Below are 21,431 nucleotides of genomic sequence, written 5' to 3' on the forward strand. Positions count from 1 at the left end.
ATTAATGGTATACCAACCCCTACTTGATAATATAAAAAATAAACTACAAATAGTGTGTACAAGTGGGGAACCTCCACACCCCTCAATGGTGAAGTGCAGGTGAAGCTCAGAGAATATATATAGGAAATATATGAAAAATATATATGTAAAAAATTAAATAAATATAGAAATAACAATAAAAATTAATATATATGAAATTTCTATAATAAATTCTCTGTAATTTCGAATAATAAATATAACTATATGATGTGTGTTTATATTAAACCTACAATAAAAAAGTCTCGTGTGAAATGTCAAGTGTTCATATAATGTCTTCCAAACGAATTCTTCCCGATTTTAACAGACTCCCCCTGATGTGATTCCACTCACCGGAGCGCTATACCCCTGCAGGGGTATAAGCATGAGATGTTTGTTTTCCAGGTGCCGATTGAATCCAGATGCCGATGGAATCCTTAGGTGTAGGTGTCTTTTCCAATCCGGTTCCTCGATCTGGATCATCCACTCATACAAAGGAAGGAGATGGGGGGAAGATAATACTCCCCGGTTGCGAGCTTATTCCCAGCCGAACATCCGCTCCAGCGTATTATATAAAAATAAAGAAATGATCCACATAGCGTAACTCCATTTAGATAAGTTTATTATAAATGTTCATAAAATCCAAGGAGTATAGCCAATTCCAAGGAATGTAGTGTAGTTTAAAAAATAGAGGAGGGAGCGTGCAAGCTCTCTATCTCCCCTCTCGATCCCGGGACGCAGCGCTGTTCACAGCCACCGCTTGCGTTCCACCGGTCAGCTAACAAAAACCACGATAACAGGAAATGATGTTGTGCGTGCCAAGATAGTCCCGCCTTACGCGCTTCGTCACGCGGACGTCATCGGAGGCGCTGCCATCTTGGCCCTCCCAACGTCTTATATCTGGGTGTATTACATGCTGTGGCCAATCCAACGCTAGATGCTGAACAACGAGCATCATGCAGGTCCAATCAGAAAATCGCTCATAATGGAGATAAGAGCCATAACCTATTCACTTTCAACCTCATGAAACCAGAGGGAAATTTGTATGTGAACGGGTAGGATCTCCTTGAGCGCCATCTAGTGAGATTTTATAAATGATACTATAATTTAAGTGGAATGGCAGCCATGAGAAAAAAAAAAAAAACTATTTTGCAAACCAGATATTGTCTAGTAAAACTTTATACAACATATTAAAATCTCATCAGATAGCAATCAGATAACTTTAAACTCATATATATATAAGAGGAGGTATAAACATATTAGTTCTAATTTTCTCAGGAGGTATTATTTTTAAAAATTGATATAAGATGGAAGGGAGAGATTATTTGATATATATAAAAATGGAAAATTAAATAAAAAATATACATAAAATATATATGAATATATAAAAAAATAAAAATAAAAAATGAAAATAGAAAAAAACGATAAAAATAAATGATAATGAAAACGTATTAGACATATTAAAGGTATATATCAACAAAAGTGTGTTATATAATCAGAGCAAATGTAAACGGGGGGGGAGATTGGATTCGTTTACCATAAATATAAAAAATTTAAAAATTTCCGATTTAAAAATCCCGTCTAGACTATTATGTTATCTCTTTACTTTATGTTGTAATTAACATTAAGGGAATTAGAGAAATAAATACTATGTGTTGTAAAAAATCCTTATTGTCTTCGGGAATTCAGAAGTAAAGCTAAAGGTAGGGACACATATAAAATCCACCTATTTAAAAATTAGATAAGAAACAATTCAGATCGATGTCCACATTCAACACAGTCCACATTTACTAGACAATATCTGGTTTGCAAAATAGTTTTTTTTTCTCATGGCTGCCATTCCACGTAAACTATAGTATCATTTATAAAATCTCACTAGATGGCGCTCAAGGAGATCCTACCCGTTCACATACAAATTTCCCTCTGGTTTCATGAGGTTGAAAGTGAATAGGTTATGGCTCTTATCTCCATTATGAGCGATTTTCTGATTGGACCTGCATGATGCTCGTTGTTCAGCATCTAGCGTTGGATTGGCCGCAGCATGTAATACACCCAGATATAAGACGTTGGGAGGGCCAAGATGGCAGCGCCTCCGATGACGTCCGTGTGACGAAACGCATAAGGCGGGACTATCTTGGCACGCACAACGTCATTTCCTGTTATCGTGGTTTTTGTTAGCTGACCGGTGGAACGCAAGCGGTGGCTGTGAACAGCGCTGCGTCCCGGGATCGAGAGGGGAGATAGAGAGCTTGCACGCTCCCTCCTCTATTTTTTAAACTACACTACATTCCTTGGAATTGGCTATATTCCTTGGATTTTATGAACATTTATAATAAACTTATCTAAATGGAGTTACGCTATGTGGATCATTTCTTTATTTTTATAAAATACGCTGGAGCGGATGTTCGGCTGGGAATAAGCTCGCAACCGGGGAGTATTATCTTCCCCCCATCTCCTTCCTTTGTATGAGTGGATGATCCAGATCGAGGAACCGGATTGGAAAAGACACCTACACCTAAGGATTCCATCGGCATCTGGATTCAATCGGCACCTGGAAAACAAACATCTCATGCTTATACCCCTGCAGGGGTATAGCGCTCCGGTGAGTGGAATCACATCAGGGGGAGTCTGTTAAAATCGGGAAGAATTCGGTTGGAAGACATTATATGAACACTTGACATTTCACACAAGACTTTTTTATTGTTGGTTTAATATAAACACACATCATATAGTAATATTTATAATTCGAAATTATAGAGAATTTATTATAGAAATTTCATATATATTAATTTTTATTTTTATTTCTATATTTATTTAATTTTTTACATATATATTTTTCATATATTTCCTATATATATTCTCTGAGCTTCACCTGCACTTCACCATTGAGGGGTGTGGAGGTTCCCCACTTGTACACACTATTTGTAGTTTATTTTTTATATTATCAAGTAGGGGTTGGTATACCATTAATTGGATTGCACTTGACACTTTGCACTTATCACTTTTGGGTTTGTCTAATCAAATAACAGACCGGTACATACATTATAGGTCACCATAGAGGCCACTAGTGCTCAATATTTGCACATGGGATTTAGGCTACACAAAATAATTAGTTTTCTTTTTATGGTTGCACTAATTGAATTATTTGTACTATTTATTAATTTTTTCATATCAATTAGCACTTATCAATTTTTATGTGGGATATACACCAATGCATCTAAAGTTATATCGTTTTCTGTTATTTCTAAAGAACACCATATAGACACACCAGCCACTATAATTCAGAAAATTATTATATACTCCCTCTTTTTTGCACAGCGCCACTCCCTACCTTTCTGAATTTATCTCTTTGGGGGTACACGTTAGTGTCCCCTGCCTACATAGGGGGGCAGCAGTTGCAAATATATCCTGAAGCGCGGATCCACTGATAAATAATTAGAATCTGGTAAATGTATGGACTGAAGACCAAGTTGCGGCCGTGCAGATTTGAGCCATGGAGGCTTGGTGATGCACTGCCCAGGAAGCACTAACAGCCCTGGTGGAGTGCGCTTTAATATGAAAAGGTTTAATTTTCCTCTTTAAACCATAAGCTTGAACAATCACTTGACGCTGCCTGTCCTCTCTTAGGACCTTCTGGCAACACAAACAAAACATCTGTTTTACGAATCTGAGGGGTCACCTTCAAATAGACCTTGACTGCTCTCACCACATCAAGAGAATGTAGTGACCTTTCTTCCGCAGAACCAGGTTCTGGAAAAAATGAAGGCAGAACAATATCCTGGTTTAAATGGAAACCTGACACTACCTTCGGTAGGAAATTAGGATGAGGACGCAATACAACCTTATCCTTATGAATAATCAAATATGGCTCTTTACAAGAAAGAGCAGCCAAATCTGATACTCTTCTTGCAGAAGATATGACGACCAGAAAAACTAATTTCCTTATCAAAAGAACCAAGGGAATATCTTGTTTCAGCTCAAAAGGCTGTTTCTGTAATGCCGTCAGGACTAAATTCAAGTCCCAAGGGTTCAGGGGTGACCTAACCGGAGGATTAATGCGCGTTACCCCCTGAATAAAGCTACGAATCAGAGAGTGTGAAGCAAGTGTTCGTTGAAAAAACACTGATAAGGCCAACACCTGGACTTTGATAGTACTCAAGGCCAGCTTAATTTTTAATCCCATCTGTAGAAATTCAAGGATCCTACCTATGACATACAGTGCCTTGCAAAAGCATTCACCCCCCTTGGCATTTTTCGTGTTTTGTTGCCTCACAACCTACAATTAACATTGATTTTTTGGGGATTTGCATCATTTAATTTACAGAACATGCCCACAACTTTGAAGATGTTTTTTTTTATTGTGAAGCAAACAACAAATAGGACAAAATAACAGAAAAAAAGTCAATGTGCATAACTATTCACCCCCCTAAAGTCAATACTTTGTAGAGCCACCTTTTGCGGCTATCACAGCTCCAAGTCACTTTGGATAAGTCTCTATGAGCTTGCCACATCTTACCACTGGGATTTTGTCCATTCCTCCTTGCAAAACTGCTCCAGCTCCTTCAAGTTGGATGGTTTGGGCTTGTGAACAGCAATCTTTAAGTCTGACCACAGATTTTCTATTGGATTGAGGTCTGGGCTTTGGCTAGGCCATTCCAATACATTTACATGTTTCCCCTTAAACCACTCACGTGTTGCTATAGCAGTGTGTTTGGAGTCATTGTCCTGCTGGAAGGTGAACCTCCGTCCTAGCCTTAAATCACACACAGAGTGGTACAGGTTTTGCTCAAGAATATAATGTATTTAGCACCATCCATCTTTCCCTCAACTCTGACCAGTTTCCCATTCCCGACTGCTGAAAAACATCCCCACAGCATAATGCTGCCACCACCATGTTTCACTGTGGGGATGGTGTTCTTTGGGTGATGTGATGTGTTGGGTTTGCGCCAGACATAGCGTTTTCTTTGATGGCCAAAAAGTTAAATTTTAGTCTCCTCAGATCAGAGCACCTTCTTCCATACATTTTGGGAGTCTCCCACATGCCTTTTCGCAAACTCAAAACGTGCCATTTTGTTTTTTGCTGAAAGTAATGGCTTTCTTCTGGCAACTCTGCCATAAAGCCCAACTCTATGGAGCGTACGGATTATTGTCGTCCTATGTACAGATACTCCAGTCTCTGCTGTGGAACTCTCCAGCTCCTCCAGGATTACCTTAGGTCTCTGTGCTGCCTCTCTGATTAATGCCCTCCTTGCCTGGTCCGTGAGTTTTGGTGTGCGGCCGTCTCTTGGCAGGTTTGCTGTTGTGCTATGTTCTTTCCATTTGGTTATGATAGATTTGATGGTGCTCCTATGGATCATCAAAGATTTGCATATGTTTTTATAAGCTAACCCTGACTTGTACTTAACAACATTGTCCCTTACTTGTTTGGAGAGTTCCTTGGTCTTCATGGCAGTGTTTGGTTAGTGGTGCCACTTGTTTAGGTGTTGCAGCCTCTGGGGCCATTTCAAAAAGGTGTTTATATGTAATGACAGATCATGTGACACTTAGATTACACACAGGTGGACATCATTTCACTAAATATGTGACTTCTGAAGGTAATTGGTTGCACCAGAGCTTTTTATGGGCTTCATAACAAAGGGGGTGACTACATACAGAAATGCCAATTATAATTTTATTATTTCTGAAAAATTGTTTTAAGTACCGTATTTATCGGCGTATAACACGCGCCGGCGTATAACACGCACCCCAAGTTTAGGAGGGAATTTTAAGGAAAAAAAACTTTTAGGAGGAAAGTTGAAGGGAAAAAAACTTACATTTAAATACCCATCATTGCAGCCTTCTCAGTGCAGCCTTGCCCCAGTGCAGCCTTCTCAGTGCAGCCTTGTCAGTGCAGCCTTGTCAGTGCAGCCTTGCCCCAGTGCAGCCATGTCAGTGCAGCCTTGTCAGTGCAGCCTTCCCCAGTGCAGCCTTGTTAGTGCAGCCTTCCCCAGTGCAGCCTTCCCCAGTGCAGCCTTGTCAGTGCAGCCTTCCCCAGTGCAGCCTTGCCCCAGTGCAGCCTTGCCCCAGTGCAGCCTTCCCCCAGTGCAGCCTTCCCCAGTGCAGCCTTGCCCCAGTGCAGCCTTGCCCCAGTGCAGCCTTGCCCCAGTGCAGCCTTGCCCCAGTGCAGCCTTCCCCAGTGCAGCCTTGTCAGTGCAGCCTTCCCCAGTGCAGCCTTGCCCCAGTGCAGCCTTCGATCCCCTGCCATACTGGGCTTCAAAATTGCCGACCGCGATTTGAAAATGGCGCCGCCGGCGCCGAAATACACAGAGCCGGTCCTCGGCTCTTCTCGGCGGCTCTCGTTCACTTTCGGCTCCACTCGTAGTCCCACCCGGGATGGGCGTGACTGTGAGCGGAGCTATCCGAACCTAGCCGAGTACACTCGGCTAGGGTCGGGCGGCGCTCGAGTGAAGCCGAAAGTGGCCGAGAAGAGCCGAGGACCGGCTCTGTGTATTTCGGCGCCGGTGGCGCCATTTTCAAATTGCGGTCGGCGATTTTTTAGATCTGGCAGCTCAGGATCGCAGGGGATCGGCGTATAACACGCACCCCTGATTTTCCCCTAATTTTAAGGGGAAAAAAGTGCGTGTTATACGCCGATAAATATGGTATATATTTTTTTAATTTTACTTCACCAACTTAGACTATTGTGTTCTGATCCATCACATATAATTCAGATTAAAAAAACATTGAACTAAAGGCTGTAATGTAACAAAATAGGTAAAAAGCCAAGGGGGGTGAATACTTTTGCAAGGCACTGTATTTCCTGGGGTGCCAACCCCTGGATTCACACCAGGAGACATATGCATTCCAGACTCTATAATATATGACTCTGGAGGCTGGCTTCCTAGCATTAACCAAAGTAGAAACTACTGAACCTGACAGCCCACGGTCTTTCAGAATATAGGTCTCAATAGCCAAACCATTAAATTTAGCGTTTGTAAGATAGGATGGAATACCGGACCTTGCGAGAGAAGATCTGGCCGCGGTGGTAGGGTCCACGGGTCCCCTACCGTCATCTTTACGATCTCTGCATACCAAGATCTCCTGGGTCACAAGAATTACCTCCTTCCCTTCTTGCTTGATCCTGCGAAGAAGGCGTGGAAGCAGCAGAACAGGAGGGAACGCATAGATCAGTGAAAAATAATCCCATGGTAAAACTAAGGCAACTGTTCCGCATGCCAGCGGATCCTTTTCCTTGACACAAAGTTGTCGATCTTTCTGTTGAACCTGGATGCAAACAGATCCATGTCCGGAATTCCCATCTTTGACATATTGACAGAAAGATGTCGGGGTGAAGAGACCATTCTCCCGGGAACAACTGTCGGTGACTCAAGTAGTCCGCCTGCCAATTCTCTATTTCCGGAATGAAGACTGCCGATAGGCAAGGAATGTTGTCTTCTGCCCAGGATAGGATATGACTAACCTCTCTCTGAGCCGCACAACTTCTCGTGCCCCCTTGATGATTGATATAGGCCACTGCTGTGGCACTGTCGGATTGGATCCTGACCGGACAATTCCGTAATCTGAGCGTCTAGGCCTCCAGGGCCAGACGTGCTGCCCGATTCTCTAAAATATTGATAAGCAAGGTCATTTCTGTTTTGGACCATTTTCCTTGGACAGATGCTTCTTCCAGGACTGCTACCCAGCCTAGAAAGCTGGCATCTGTTGTCACCACCTTCCAGGTAACTAGTAGGAAGGACTTTCCTTTCTGAAGATTCTTGGATATCAACCACTAACTGAGGCTTTGATGCACTTTGGGGGATAAACGCATCGGAAAGTCTACAGCTTGGATCTTTTTGTTCCAAGTTGACAGGATACTGTTTTGCAGCAGTCACGAATGAAACTGTGCATAAGGAATGGCCTCGAATGGCGCTACCATCTTTCCTAACAATCTCATGCAAAGTCGAACAGAAAGATTCTTCTTTGCTTTGACCACCTGAATCAGTTCCCTTAATGGAACTGATCTTTGCCTGGGGCAAGAACACGCTCTTCTGAGCTGTATCTATGATCAGGCCCAAGTACTGCAATCTCCTTGATGGTTTTAACCTCCCTGGCGGTAATCCCGAGTCTGCCCCTGGGTGGATTTTCAATACCAAAAGCGGTAACCCCGAGCCAGACTCGGGATCGGATCGCAGGATCCAGGAAGAGGTTACTTACCTTGTCCCCTGGATCTGTGATGTCTCCCCGCTGTGATCTGCTAGCCGCCGTGTCTCGCTCGGTTCATAGTGCCGAGCTCCGTTCCCTTTCCCAAATTCAAAAAGTAAAAAACACAGTATAGATACAGTATACTGTAATCTTACAGATTACAGTACTGTATCAAATAATTACACATCCCCTTTGTCCCTAGTGGTTTGTCCAGTGGCCTGCATGCAGTTTTATATTATAAATACTGCTCTTTTTGCCAGGAAACTGGAGATTGTCCATAGCTACCAAAAAATGTCCGTTTACGTCAAAAGTGCTTTTAGACCAGCTAGAAAACAGCGATAATAAATTAGAATCACTTGCAGAATTGAGCGATAGTGATTTGTGGGGAAATCCGTCATTAAACACTGAAAGTAACAAAAGCGACAATTCTGCAACTGAGCAAATTTCAGTGTTTTTGATTTGATTACATTATTGAATAATTTTTATTATTATTATATTATTATTTGTTATAATTATTTATAGTTATTTATTATATTATAATTTTTGATTTCGTTTTTCAAACTTTATCATACCCGGGATGTCTACTAGACTCTTGTTTGGACAGATTTAAGTGAGTTATTCCTAAGAATTACAGGCCTACAATATAAAACGCCAAATTTCTGTGCAAAATAATTGTACCGCGTTCAGCATCAAAAATCTGAAATAATCATACCGCCAGGGAGGTTAAGGAGGATTTCTCTAGGTTGAGAATCCAACCTAGGTATTCCAGGTAGCTGACTGTGGAGACCAAACTCTGGTTTAAGCGGGCTACTGACTGATCTATCAAGAGTAGATCGTCTAAACAAGCCAGAATCATTATCCCTTGAGCCCTTAATCTGGCTAAAGGGGGAGACAGAACCTTTGTAAACACTCGAGGTGCAGTAGCTAGACCGGAAGGCAGAGCTACAAACTGAAAATGAAGATTTCTCGAAGCGTAGATATTTGTCATGGTTATGCAGTAATCTTTCTCTGTCAGCTTACCTGCTCCTCATGTGTTCAGACTAATGCCGCGTACACACGGTCCGACTTTTCAGCTACAAAAGTCCGACAGCCCGTACGACAGACTTTCGACGGACTTTTGGCGGACTTTCAACAGACTTTCTAACGACCGGACTTGCCTACACACGATCACACCAAAGTCCGACGGATTCGTACGTGATGACGTACACTGGACTAAAATAAGGAAGTTGATAGCCAGTAGCCAATAGCTGCCCTAGCGTGGGTTTTTGTCCGTCGGACTAGCATACAGACAAGCGGATTTCTGGGTCCGGCGGAGTTACGACGTAAAGATTTAAAGCATGTTCCAAATCTAAAGTCCGTCAGATTTGCGACTGAAAAAGTCCGCTGAAGGTCCGGTGAAGCCCACACACGATCGGATTGTCCGCTCGAAAAGTCCGACCATGTGTACGCGGCATAAGAGGCCAGCCCCTCACACCTGGCTGGTTTTATAACCTCTCCTCTAAGCTGGGCCCCACCCCAGGCCCTATCAGGGAACCCTATATTAACCTGTGCACTGCAAGCCAGCAGTGCTGATCAACCATTGTGTGTTAGCTTTCGTGTGTACTTGTTGTGTACTTGTGTTTCCTACGTCTGATTCCAGTTACCGACTTTGGCCTGTTCTCGACTATTCCTGTCTGCTCGTGACCCTGACCTTTGGCGTGTCCCCGACTATCCCTGTTTGCCTGTGACCCTGAACCTTGGCGTGAACTCTGTTGTCCTTGTCTGCTTGTGGCCCCGACCTTGGCTTATTCAGTTACTATCCCTATCCTCCTGTGGCCTACTGTGGGTGTGAGCTGAGGGACCCTGGGGGTCGCGACCTGAGCCAGTTGCAGCCCAGTTCATCCTCACCACTAGAGGCTCTGGTGAAGACCTGCTGGCTCTTAGACTCGGCGCCCCAGGGAATCTTACGCTCTAATTCCGGTGGGATCCGTGCTGGTGTTCCAGCGGCCCTGCCTTCCTTACCACCCTGACTCCCATCCGCAGCAGTCAGCCATAGGGTCCACTACCTTGCGGTGCACTCCTGATCCCAACGGTGTGCATCTGTCACCTAGCCTCAAGGTGACCTGACAATATTTCTGGTGAGCGGGGAAAATAGGTACATGTAGATAAGCATCCTTGATGTCGATTGACGCTAGCAGTTCTCCACCTTGTAGAATGGAGACCACTGATCGGATTGACTCCATGCAAAAAGAGCGGATATTCAAAAACCGGTTTAGATCTTTGAGGTCTGACATCCCCGTTTGCTTTTGGTACCGTAAAAAGGTTTGAATAAATCCCTAACCCTCGCTCTTACATGGGGACCACTGATATCACTTTTTGAGACAAGAGATGATCCAAAGCCAGAAAGAGAGGCTTCTTTTTTCCTGGGTCTCTGGGAACGTTTGATCTGAGAAAACGAGGAGACGGGAACTCTCGGAACTCTAGTCTGTAACCTAGAGATATTGAGGAAGCCACCCATCTGTCTCGAAACTGTTCCTGCCAGAACCTTGAGAACTGCTGAAGTCTTCCCCCCACTTGAGCGAGCGGGGGCACCCCTTCATAAGGATGTTTTAGTATTTTGTTTAGCGGGCTTCCTCCCCCAGGGCCTCTAATGACCCTGGGGTTGACCTTGAGGTTTAACTTGATGGCGAAGGCCGTCGTGACTGCCTGGAGGCAGATGCTCCTGGCACTAGAGAAGAAGCTCGTTTAAAAGAAAAATGCTCAAACTTATTCTTAATTGGTGAAAGAGAACTTTTCCCATTTGAATTTCTTTGGATATATTTATCCAGATCTTCTCCAAACAACCGTTCACCATGAAACGGAAAACTAGCAGAGGCACTGCGTCGCTTTAACTGACAATTGCGCGATCGTGCGACGTGGCTGTCAAACAAAATTGACGTCCTTTTTTTCCCACAAATAGAGCTTTTTGGTGGTATTTGATCACCTCTGCGATTTTTATTTTTTGCGCTATAAACAAAATAAGAGTGACAATTTTGAAAAAAACGCATTATTTTTTACATTTTGCTATAATAAATATCCCCCAAAAATATATAAAAAAACATTTTTTTTCCTCAGGCCGATCGTATTCTTCTACATATTTGTGGTAAAAAAAAAAAACGCAATAAGCGTTTATTGATTGGTTTGCGCAAAAGTTATATCGTTTACAAAATAGGGGATAGTTTTATGGCATTTTTATTAATAATTTTTTTTTTACTAGTAATGGCGGCGATCAGCGATTTTTATTGTGACTGCGACGTTATGGCGGACATGTCGGACATTTTTGACACATTTTTGGGACCATTGTCATTTATACAGCGATCAGTGCGATTAAAAATGCACTGATTACTATGTAAATGACACTGGCAGTGAAGGAGTTAACCACTAGGGGGCGGGGAGTATGTCCTAGGGGAGTGATTCTAACTGTAGGGGTGATGGGCTGTGTGTGTCAGGGAGCTGTGATCAGTGACACTTGTCACTAGGCAGAACGGGGAGATGCTGTTTACATCAGCATCTCTCCGTTCGTCCTCTCTGCGAGGCGATCGCGGGTATCCCCGCGGCGATCGAGTCCGCGGGACCCACGACCCGACTCACGGAGCGCACACACAATGGCACGGCGGGGAATTCAAATGGACGTACCTGTAAGTCCATTTGCCCAGCCATGCCATTCTGCGTACGTACATCGGCGTGCGCCGGTCGGGAAGTGGTTAACTGACATACTCCGATCGCTGCCAGCGCAGGTTGAACCACTGAACCTGACAGAAAAATATTGTTTTTAAATAAGAATTCCAACTTCTTATCTGTTGGATCCTTCAACATTTGAGCATTTTCTACAGGACAAGTCAAGTTTTTGTTCACAGAAGATATAGCAGCGTCAATTGCTGGAATCCCCCATTTCTTATTAAACTCTTCCTCCATAGGATAAAGTGTTGAAAACTTTTTTGGAGGTAAAAACTGTTTATCTGTGTGCTCCCACTCAGAATACATAAGCTTTTTCAGTAATGAATGGATAGGAAAAGCATGAATAGCCTGGGGAGGCTTTAGCAAACCCAAACAAGAAGTGGGCTCATCGACTGACTCCGCTACTGGCAGCAAAAATGTGGAGCGGACCAATTCAGTGAGAGATTGTACCAACAACCTTTCCTGTGAACCCGATCCATCCGTATTAGACTCTTCAGAAGAGGAGTCATCAGCCTCTTTCTGGTCCCCTGAGAGAAAAACGTCATCACTCGCCCCCTGTTCCTCAGTTTGAGGGTCCTGGGTAATGGACGGGGACCTATTATGCTTAGTTCCACTCTTGGATGCGATTAAGGCATCAATTTTCTGTTCCAAGCCTAAAATGGTTGAAGAAAAAAACTCTTCAGTAATATATACAGGGGCTGCAGTGCTAAAAGCAGCTGCAACACCCGACGCCCCAGATGGCTCACTCTGACCAGCCATATCACTCTCAGGGGAGGATGCCATCTTTTTTGAGATGGTTTTAGGCTTCCTAGTGGCTGTAGAAGTCTTTCTAGAGCCCTTTTTTGAGGTGCATTTACCCCCCTTCCGACCATAGCCCAATGCAGAAAGCAGAGGTACTACCAGAAGGAACGCATCCACTGCTTGAACAATAGTCCAGCCCTGCCGCTGCTATTAATGCTCAGCCTGATACAATAGTAAATGTGTCAAAAGGAATGCCTGTGTTACCAAACCTCTTTCATGCCCCTCTTTGCTCGTGTCCCTCCGCAGCTTGCAGCACACATTTTCCCGTGCTGGACGTTGGAGGACGCCAATGCCACACTAAGCCCCGCCCCCCTCCGTCGCCTATGGCCCCCCCTCTCTTTTGAAAAAGGGCTTTCCCGCGCAAGCGCGGGCCTCTGATCCTATGGGATCATACTGTGAGAGGGAAAAATGGCGAGGAGGGAGCCTGGAAGCCGCCGAGTAGGGCGGCGTACCGCTCTTTTTCTTTTTTCTGACGCTTCTTCCTTGTAAAGACGGGGAGAAAACAGCACAGGTGGGGGGCGTCTGGTGGGGAGGAGAACCCCCCTCCAGACTTACCGGAGGTCTGCTGCTGGCTGGAGGAATGAAAGCTACTGTTCCGGACACAGCGTGAGCTCTTTGAAGAAGGTATGTGCTCCATACAGCCCCCAGTGGGGACACATAGGCATGACAACATTCACTAATTTAAAGGAGACATTCAAAAGAAAATTCTAAATTTCTTAGAAAACTTTGCTTACCTTTCCTGCCGCAGGGTTTTCTGTGGTAAAACCAACAGACCCAATCTTCACCCTTCACGGTGGGTTCCGTTAACAAACCTTCAGGAGCTGGGGACCCTCGAGGAAACCCACAATACTGGACCTGTAATAGCAGCACCGCCAGTAAAACTTTATGGCCTTAATACCAAAAGTACTGGATCCCGGGGTCCAGCTCTCTAAAAAGAGAAGTGTTTCTTTGGACACGAGGCCCGGGTACCATTCAATTCGGCTTAAAAGACACTTTGAATAGATCTGGCTGCATGGCTAGCCCCAGCAAGGATTGCTCCAGTGGAGCTCAGCACAGCACATCTTTACTCGTGACCAGGGGCGTTGCTAGGTGGCAAAAAGACCAGGGGCTTCAGCCCGAAGACCAGGGCCGGCACGGGGGGGGGGCTCTAGTGGCACTGGGTTTTTTGCCTGACACACACATACACTGACCTATCCGACATAGCTACACTGACCTACCTGACCTATACTAACCTACATACACTGACCTACGTAGACTGACCTACCTGACCTACACTGACCTACATACACTGACCTACCTGACATACACTGACCTACATACATTGACCTACATACCCTGACCTACCTGACATACACTGACCTACCTGACATACACTGACCTACATACACTAACCTACATTGACCTACACTGACCTACATACACTGACCTACCTGACCTACACTGACCCACCTGACATACGCTGACCTACATACACCGACCTACATACACTGACCTACCTGACACACACTGATCTACCTGACACACACTGACCTACGCTGACCTACCTGACATACACTGACCTACCCGACATACACTGACCTACCCGACATACACTGACCTACATACACTGACCTACCCGACATACATACACTGACCTACATACACTGACCTACATACACTGACCTACCCGACATACATACACTGACCTACCTGACATACACTGACCTACCTGACCTACATATACTGACCTACCCAACATACACTGACCTACCTGACCTACACTGACCTACCTGACCTACACTGACCTACCTGACACACACTGACCTGCCCGACCTACACTGACCTACATACACTGACCTACCCAACATACACTGACCTACCCTGACCTACCTGACACACACTGACCTACATACACTGACCTACACTGACCTACCTGACATACACTGACCTGGTACCTGACATACACACACTGACTGACCTACCTGACCTACATACACTGACCTACCTGACCTACACACACTGACCTACCTGACATATACTGACCTACACTGACCTACCTGACCTACACTGACCTACATACACTGATCTACCTGACCTACATACACTGATCTACCTGACATACACTGACCTACACTGACCTACCTGACACACTCTGATCTACCTGACATACACTGACCTACCTGACATACACTGACCTACCCGACATACACTGACCTACCCGACATACACTGACCTACATACACTGACCTACCCGACATACATACACAGACCTACATACACTGACCTACCCGACATACATACACTGACCTACATACACTGACCTACCCGACATACACTGATCTACCTGACATTCACTGACCTACATACACTGACCTACATACACTGACCTACCTGATACACACTGATCTACCTGACATACACTGACGTACCTGACATACACTGACCTACCTGACCTACACTGACCTACATACACTGACCTACCCGACATACACTGACCTACACTGACCTACCTGACACACACTGACCTGCCTGATCTACACTGACCTACATACACTGACCTACCCAACATACACTGACCTACCTGACACACACTGACCTACCTGACATACACTGACCTACCTGACATACACTGACCTGGTACCTGACATACAAACACTGACTGACCTACCTGACCAGGAGGAGACAGACTTCATGTGTCCAGGTCCTGCAGCAGCAGCTCAGCTTTGGTGCTGGTGTGCGATGCAGCTAGAGGAGAGGAGAAGAGCCGCCCGCCCGAGCGCCGATCGATGTGGCACGGTAGGCCACTTTGTTTGGGAGAGAAGGACTGAGATTGGAGGATTGCAGGCGCTGGGGATGCTGCTCAGGGTGGCGGTGGCGGTGTCTTCTCTCTCTCTCCCTCCTGGGCTCTTCCCAGCTGACGAGGTATCCCCCTCCCTGCTGCTCTGCACTCCACGCCGCCACCGGACCAGCGGCGGGACGCTCCAATCCTGAACTCACAGGCCAGGCCCCACGAGCACTAGTGCGGAGGAGGAGGAAGTGCAATCCTCCTCTGCTTTGAATGCTGGGCAGTATGGGCACAGTGGGCAGTCACGTCACTGGTTGCTAGCCGCTAGGCGGCTATAGCAACCAGTGACCAAGAGTAGAGTCAGGCGGGGGCGGAGCTGGAGCCGGAGCCAGCGCTACCACGGCTCAGTCTGCCCCTGTCCCCAATAGCCACCCCCTAACGACGCCTCTGCTCGTAACCATCACCTTAGACACTGGCGGAAAAAACTAAGGTACTCCCAGTAGTGGGAGGGGTTATATAGGGAGTGGACTTTTTGTCTGATGCCGCGTACACACGAGCGGACTATCCGACAGAAAAAGTCAGACGGAAGCTTTTCATCGTATACACCGATCGTGTGTAGGCCTCATCTGACTTTTTTTTTCGAAAAATCTGACGGACCTAGAAATGGAACATGTTCTAAATCTTAGACAAAATAGAAAAAAGATCTTGCGAGCCACAACAGTCCAATGCCTATAGAGTGGAAATGATAATGATAACCAGCTGCAGACGCAGATCACGTTTCATAACCGTGCAATATTGGTATAGAGAAATAAGTGCGTTGCGCTAGAAAAATCTAATAAAAAAATTATTATAAATACCTAAAGTAAATATGCATCAAATGTGTAAGAATCAAATACAAAAATAAGTGACAAATTCATATATCAATCAAATAAATAAATACGAATATATAAAGTGACACTCCATGAAAAAAAAAAAAAAAAAATCTAAAGTGCAATGTGCATATATAATGTTAATGAGTCCAAAGTGCATACATGGAATGCAAAAGTGCACAGTGCCTCTACAAAAAAATCCTATTTAAATTCCTATGGAATCAGGCTTCCAAATAATAAAACTGCCGGTCTGGCGTGTGGTATGGTATGCGCCTCTCCTCGTTCCAACTCCGTGCTGTCAGCTCCGTCCTGGCCCCTCCCCTACGCGTGTTCGATACAGGGATCACGTGTCTTCATCAGGGGGATATCCCCCTAATTTTATGCTTGGGGGTTCTAAGTAATTTTCTAGCAAAAACATAAAATTATTTTAACTTGTAAACAACAAGTGTAAAAAATAGGCTTGGTCCTTAACCACTTCAGCCCCAGAAGGATTTACCCCCTTTCTGACCAGAGCACTTTTTGCGATACGGCACTGCGACACTTAGCTAAGCAGGGCAATAACTTCTCCACAGGATGTGGAAATCTTGCAAAAAGACCTGAACAAATTAATGGGGTGGGCGACTACATGGCAAATGAGGTTTAATGTAGAAAAATGTAAAATAATGCATTTGGGTGGCAAAAATATGAATGCAATCTATACACTGGGGGGGAGAACCTCTGGGGGAATCTAGGATGGAAAAGGACCTGGGGGTCCTAGTAGATGATAGGCTCAGCAATGGCATGCAATGCCAAGCTGCTGCTAATAAAGCAAACAGAATATTGGCATGCATTAAAAGGGGGATCAACTCCAGAGATAAAACAATAATTCTCCCGCTCTACAAGACTCTGGTCCGGCCGCACCTGGAGTATGCTGTCCAGTTCTGGGCACCAGTCCTCAGGAGGGATGTACTGGAAATGGAGCGAGTACAAAGAAGGGCAACAAAGCTAATAAAGGGTCTGGAGGATCTTAGTTATGAGGAAAGGTTGCGAGCACTGAACTTATTCTCTCTGGAGAAGAGACGCTTGAGAGGGGATATGATTTCAATTTACAAATACTGTACTGGTGACCCCACAATAGGGATAAAACTTTTTCGCAGAAGAGAGTTTAATAAGACTCGTGGCCACTCATTACAATTAGAAGAAAAGAGGTTTAACCTTAAACTACGTAGAGGGTTCTTTACTGTAAGAGCGGCAAGGATGTGGAATTCCCTTCCACAGGCAGTGATCTCAGCGGGGAGCATTGATAGCTTCAAGAAACTATTAGATAATCACCTGAATGACCGCAACATACAGGGATATGTAATGAAATACTGACACATAATCACACACATAGGTTGGACTTGATGGACTTGTGTCTTTTTTCAACCTCACCTACTATGTAACTATGTAACTAAAAAGAAAGCAACAATTTTGAAAAATAAGCAATATTTTTTACTTTTTGTTATAATAAATATCCTCAAAAAATATATAAAAAAATGAATTTCTTTCTCGGTTTAGGCCGAAATGTATTCTTCTAAATATTTTTGGTAAAAAAAAAAAAAAAAATCGCAATAAGTGTATATTGATTGGTTTGCGCAAAAGTTTTTTTAATGTTTAAATCAAACCCCACCCACTTTGCCCCCCTACAATCCGCACAAATAAAAACTAAAAAGTGTGTTTCTTTAGTACTAGGTTTGTGCTGTTTTGTGAAAAAATAATAATAAAGTGTGGCGCTAAAAAGTGGTATAATCAGAAAAGGTATTACTACCAAAAGTGGAAAATGGATGAGCACAATCCTGAAGTGTGTGCAAAGATAAATATGGTGAAGTAAGGGTTAAAAGGTGATAATCCCCATACATATATCTAGCGTCTTAGTGATGATCCTAGGTGTGTATGGAGGGGTAATCTCTACCCAAAATATCTTATAAGCCAAAAGCAACAATACTAAAAATTGTATATAGTGGTAGAATTAAAACTTAGTATCGACAATAAGTAAAAACAATGAGGTGGTATCCAATGAAGCAGTATTGGATAGAATGACTTTACTTATACCTGAGTGCCAAAGAAAGCAAAAAAATATCTAAAAATTGAAAGTAACACAATAAAGTATAATGCTGCTCCTACAACCCTATCAATAGACCAAAGAATGTAAGATTAAAAGTCCATCAGAATAATGAGTATAAAGATGACCTTTAAAGTCCACCACCAAATGATGGAATAATTATGGGTTGATTCATAACACTCTAGGTATAGGCAGTCCTTTTTGATGTGTCAAACCGGAAAATGTTGGCCGTATCCCCGCACATAGGTCAATCCTTCCTTAGTATGGTGATATTGGCTCAAAGAAAATAGGTGTACAATGCCCTTACCAGATATGGTGGACTCACAGGCCCGTAGCGGTGAGTCAAACGAGCTTGTACCGTCAAGCGGTGTGGGGTTGTAAACTTATAAGATGGTCTCAAATCGGATCTCCCCTGGCAACGCAGGATGGCACGCCTCTAGCTCAAAGCCGCTCATCAGATGTCATCTGGAGGGGTATCCTTGGTACGACTCAGCTGGTGTCCCAGGTCTGTCTCAATCCTCCTCTACTGCCTCTTCCAGCTTTGTCTCCTCTCTACTTCCTCATTATTCTGATGGACTTTTAATCTTACATTCTTTGGTCTATTGATAGGGTTGTAGGAGCAGCATTATACTTTATTGTGTTACTTTAAATTTTTAGATTTTTTTTTGCTTTCTTTGGCACTCAGGTATAAGTAAAGTCATTCTATCCAATACTGCTTCATTGGATACCACCTCATTGTTTTTACTTATTGTCGATACTAAGTTTTAATTCTACCACTATATACAATTTTTAGTATTGTTGCTTTTGGCTTATAAGATATTTTGGGTAGAGATTACCCCTCCATACACACCTAGGATCATCACTAAGACGCTAGGTATATGTATGGGGATTATCACCTTTTAACCCTTACTTCACCATATTTATCTTTGCACACACTTCAGGATTGTGCTCATCCATTTTCCACTTTTGGTAGTAATACCTTTTCTGATTATACCACTTTTTAGCGCCACACTTTATTATTATTTTTTCACATATTTACACGGGTCAGGTTGTTGTGTTGGCTGCTACACTTTGTAGGAGTTGGCGCAAATTTTTCTCTTTATAAATTTACACGTTGTGCTGTTTTGTGCCATAAAAAATTACATTTGTGCTGCTTTTATTTTTACGATATTAACAATTGTTTTTTCCAGACTATGACACCATCTAGCCCCCCTACAACAGCCAAATGACACAAAACCAGGCTGGTTGGTTAGTGCCGCATTTGTGCTGGTTTGTGCCATTTAAATTTCCATTCTATCTTTTATCGTTTTTGCGTTATTAAGGATTTATTAAAGGTCACCAAAGGTCACTCAGTCCCCTACAACACCCAAAAGACACCAGACTGGTCTTGTTGGTTAGTGCTACATTTGTGCTGGTTTGTGCTGTTTACATTTCCATTCTATCTCTTATCGTTTTTGCATTATTAATGATTTATTAAAGGTCACCAAAGGTCACTCAGCTCCCCTACCACAGCCAAAAGACACCCTGTTCTCTCACTGATACTGAACTCAATTGGAGCTATGAGGGTTAACAGCTTCGGGTCTATAGGCTCAGCTGCACTAAAGATGATCAGACCAGGGAATGCCCTCTTTTCCACTGAAAAAGTTCTTTCATTGATTACAATGCCTGTAACAGGATCTGTGAATGAAGGAGTCCGATCAGTCACAGGATTTTTTCCCCCATTTAAAGATCTTCATACAAGCAGTGTAATCAAAAAGCCAGCATCAGCAGAGGCTTGGACATTCACCTGGTAAAACTCACAAACATGTGAACAGAATACCAAGTGGAAGCCTTACAAATCAGTGAAACAAAGCCCAAGAAACTCCCACAGACTCAGTGGAGTGGGCTTTAACAGGAATGGGAGGAGCCTTATCTTGTAGAGAATAGGAGAATAGACTCTAAAGCCTCAAACACACGATCAGATTATTGGACGAATAATCGTCTGTTTTTGTTGCATGCTAGTCTCATATCGAAAGTGAAGAGGTTGCTCAACTTATGAAAATTCTCGTGACAAATACAACTTTGGAAGTGATGTAATGTGTTGAATTGTTTTGTGATGTATTCTTTCATTTCTGAGCATGTGTAGTCTTGCTTCAGCAAAATCGGATGTTGTGTTTATGTACGATAAAGTTTTATTGCATGCACCTTCAGGTTTTGTCATCCAAAAAGTTGGAATCGGTTGTCGAAAGCACTATACTAAACGATCAGATAATCGACCGAACGTTTGAAATTTTACTTCCGATTTTCTTATCGTTTGTACGGGCCCTAACACTGACCTGTCGAATCCACCTAGCAATGGTGGAACAAAAAGCAATAAGCCCTCTGCGAAAGCCTTTGGGAAGGACAAAGAGAAGAGATGTAAACAAGAAAAAGCAAATTCTGCCAAGGGAATTTCCTAGATGGTTTTAACAGGAGGCTTTTGAAGAACTGTCAGTACAAGATTAGGTTCCTAGGGCATCACAGGAGAGCCTCTAGGAAGAGCTAAATGAGTGACTTGCTGCATAAAGGCCTTCATCAGCAAATGAATGGCCAAGGACATTGGACGAGGATAGCCAAGCTGAAATCTGTGCCTTGAGGTGACTCAAGGCTAGAGGCTAATTTAGACCCAACTGGAAAAAGGTCCAGATATACCATACAGAGTATTGTCTAGAATGAGACTTTCTCTGCTCGTACCACAACCACGAAAAATAAGTCTTCTAGGTGCAATGGTACATTTTGTGAGAAGTGGACTTCTTAGCATGAAGAATAGTCGTGAAAACTGAATCGGAAAAGCCTCTGTCTCTCAGGACCTGGGCCCCAATAGCCAGGCTGTAAAAACACTGTCCAGACCATTATGTAAAAAAAGTGCAGCGCTAAAAAATAAAGTGCATTTGTGTGAATACAAACAAATATCAAATGTTCTAATATGCAATCAATTGTATATAAACAATAATAACTGCGAATAAAGTTTGAAGATACATATGCAAAATGACATCACATGTGGAAA

General features: G+C 43.5%; 1 protein-coding gene across 6 annotated transcripts in view; it reads right to left on the reverse strand.

Moving 5' to 3' along the window:
- The window catches only part of PARP4 (poly(ADP-ribose) polymerase family member 4), a 570,213-nt gene that overhangs the window by 211,508 nt on the left and 337,274 nt on the right, over positions 1 to 21,431 (reverse strand). The window lies entirely within an intron of this gene.

The sequence above is a fragment of the Aquarana catesbeiana genome, linkage group LG02 (genome assembly GCF_042186555.1).
Source record: "Aquarana catesbeiana isolate 2022-GZ linkage group LG02, ASM4218655v1, whole genome shotgun sequence".
Classification (NCBI taxonomy): Eukaryota; Metazoa; Chordata; class Amphibia; order Anura; family Ranidae; genus Aquarana; species Aquarana catesbeiana.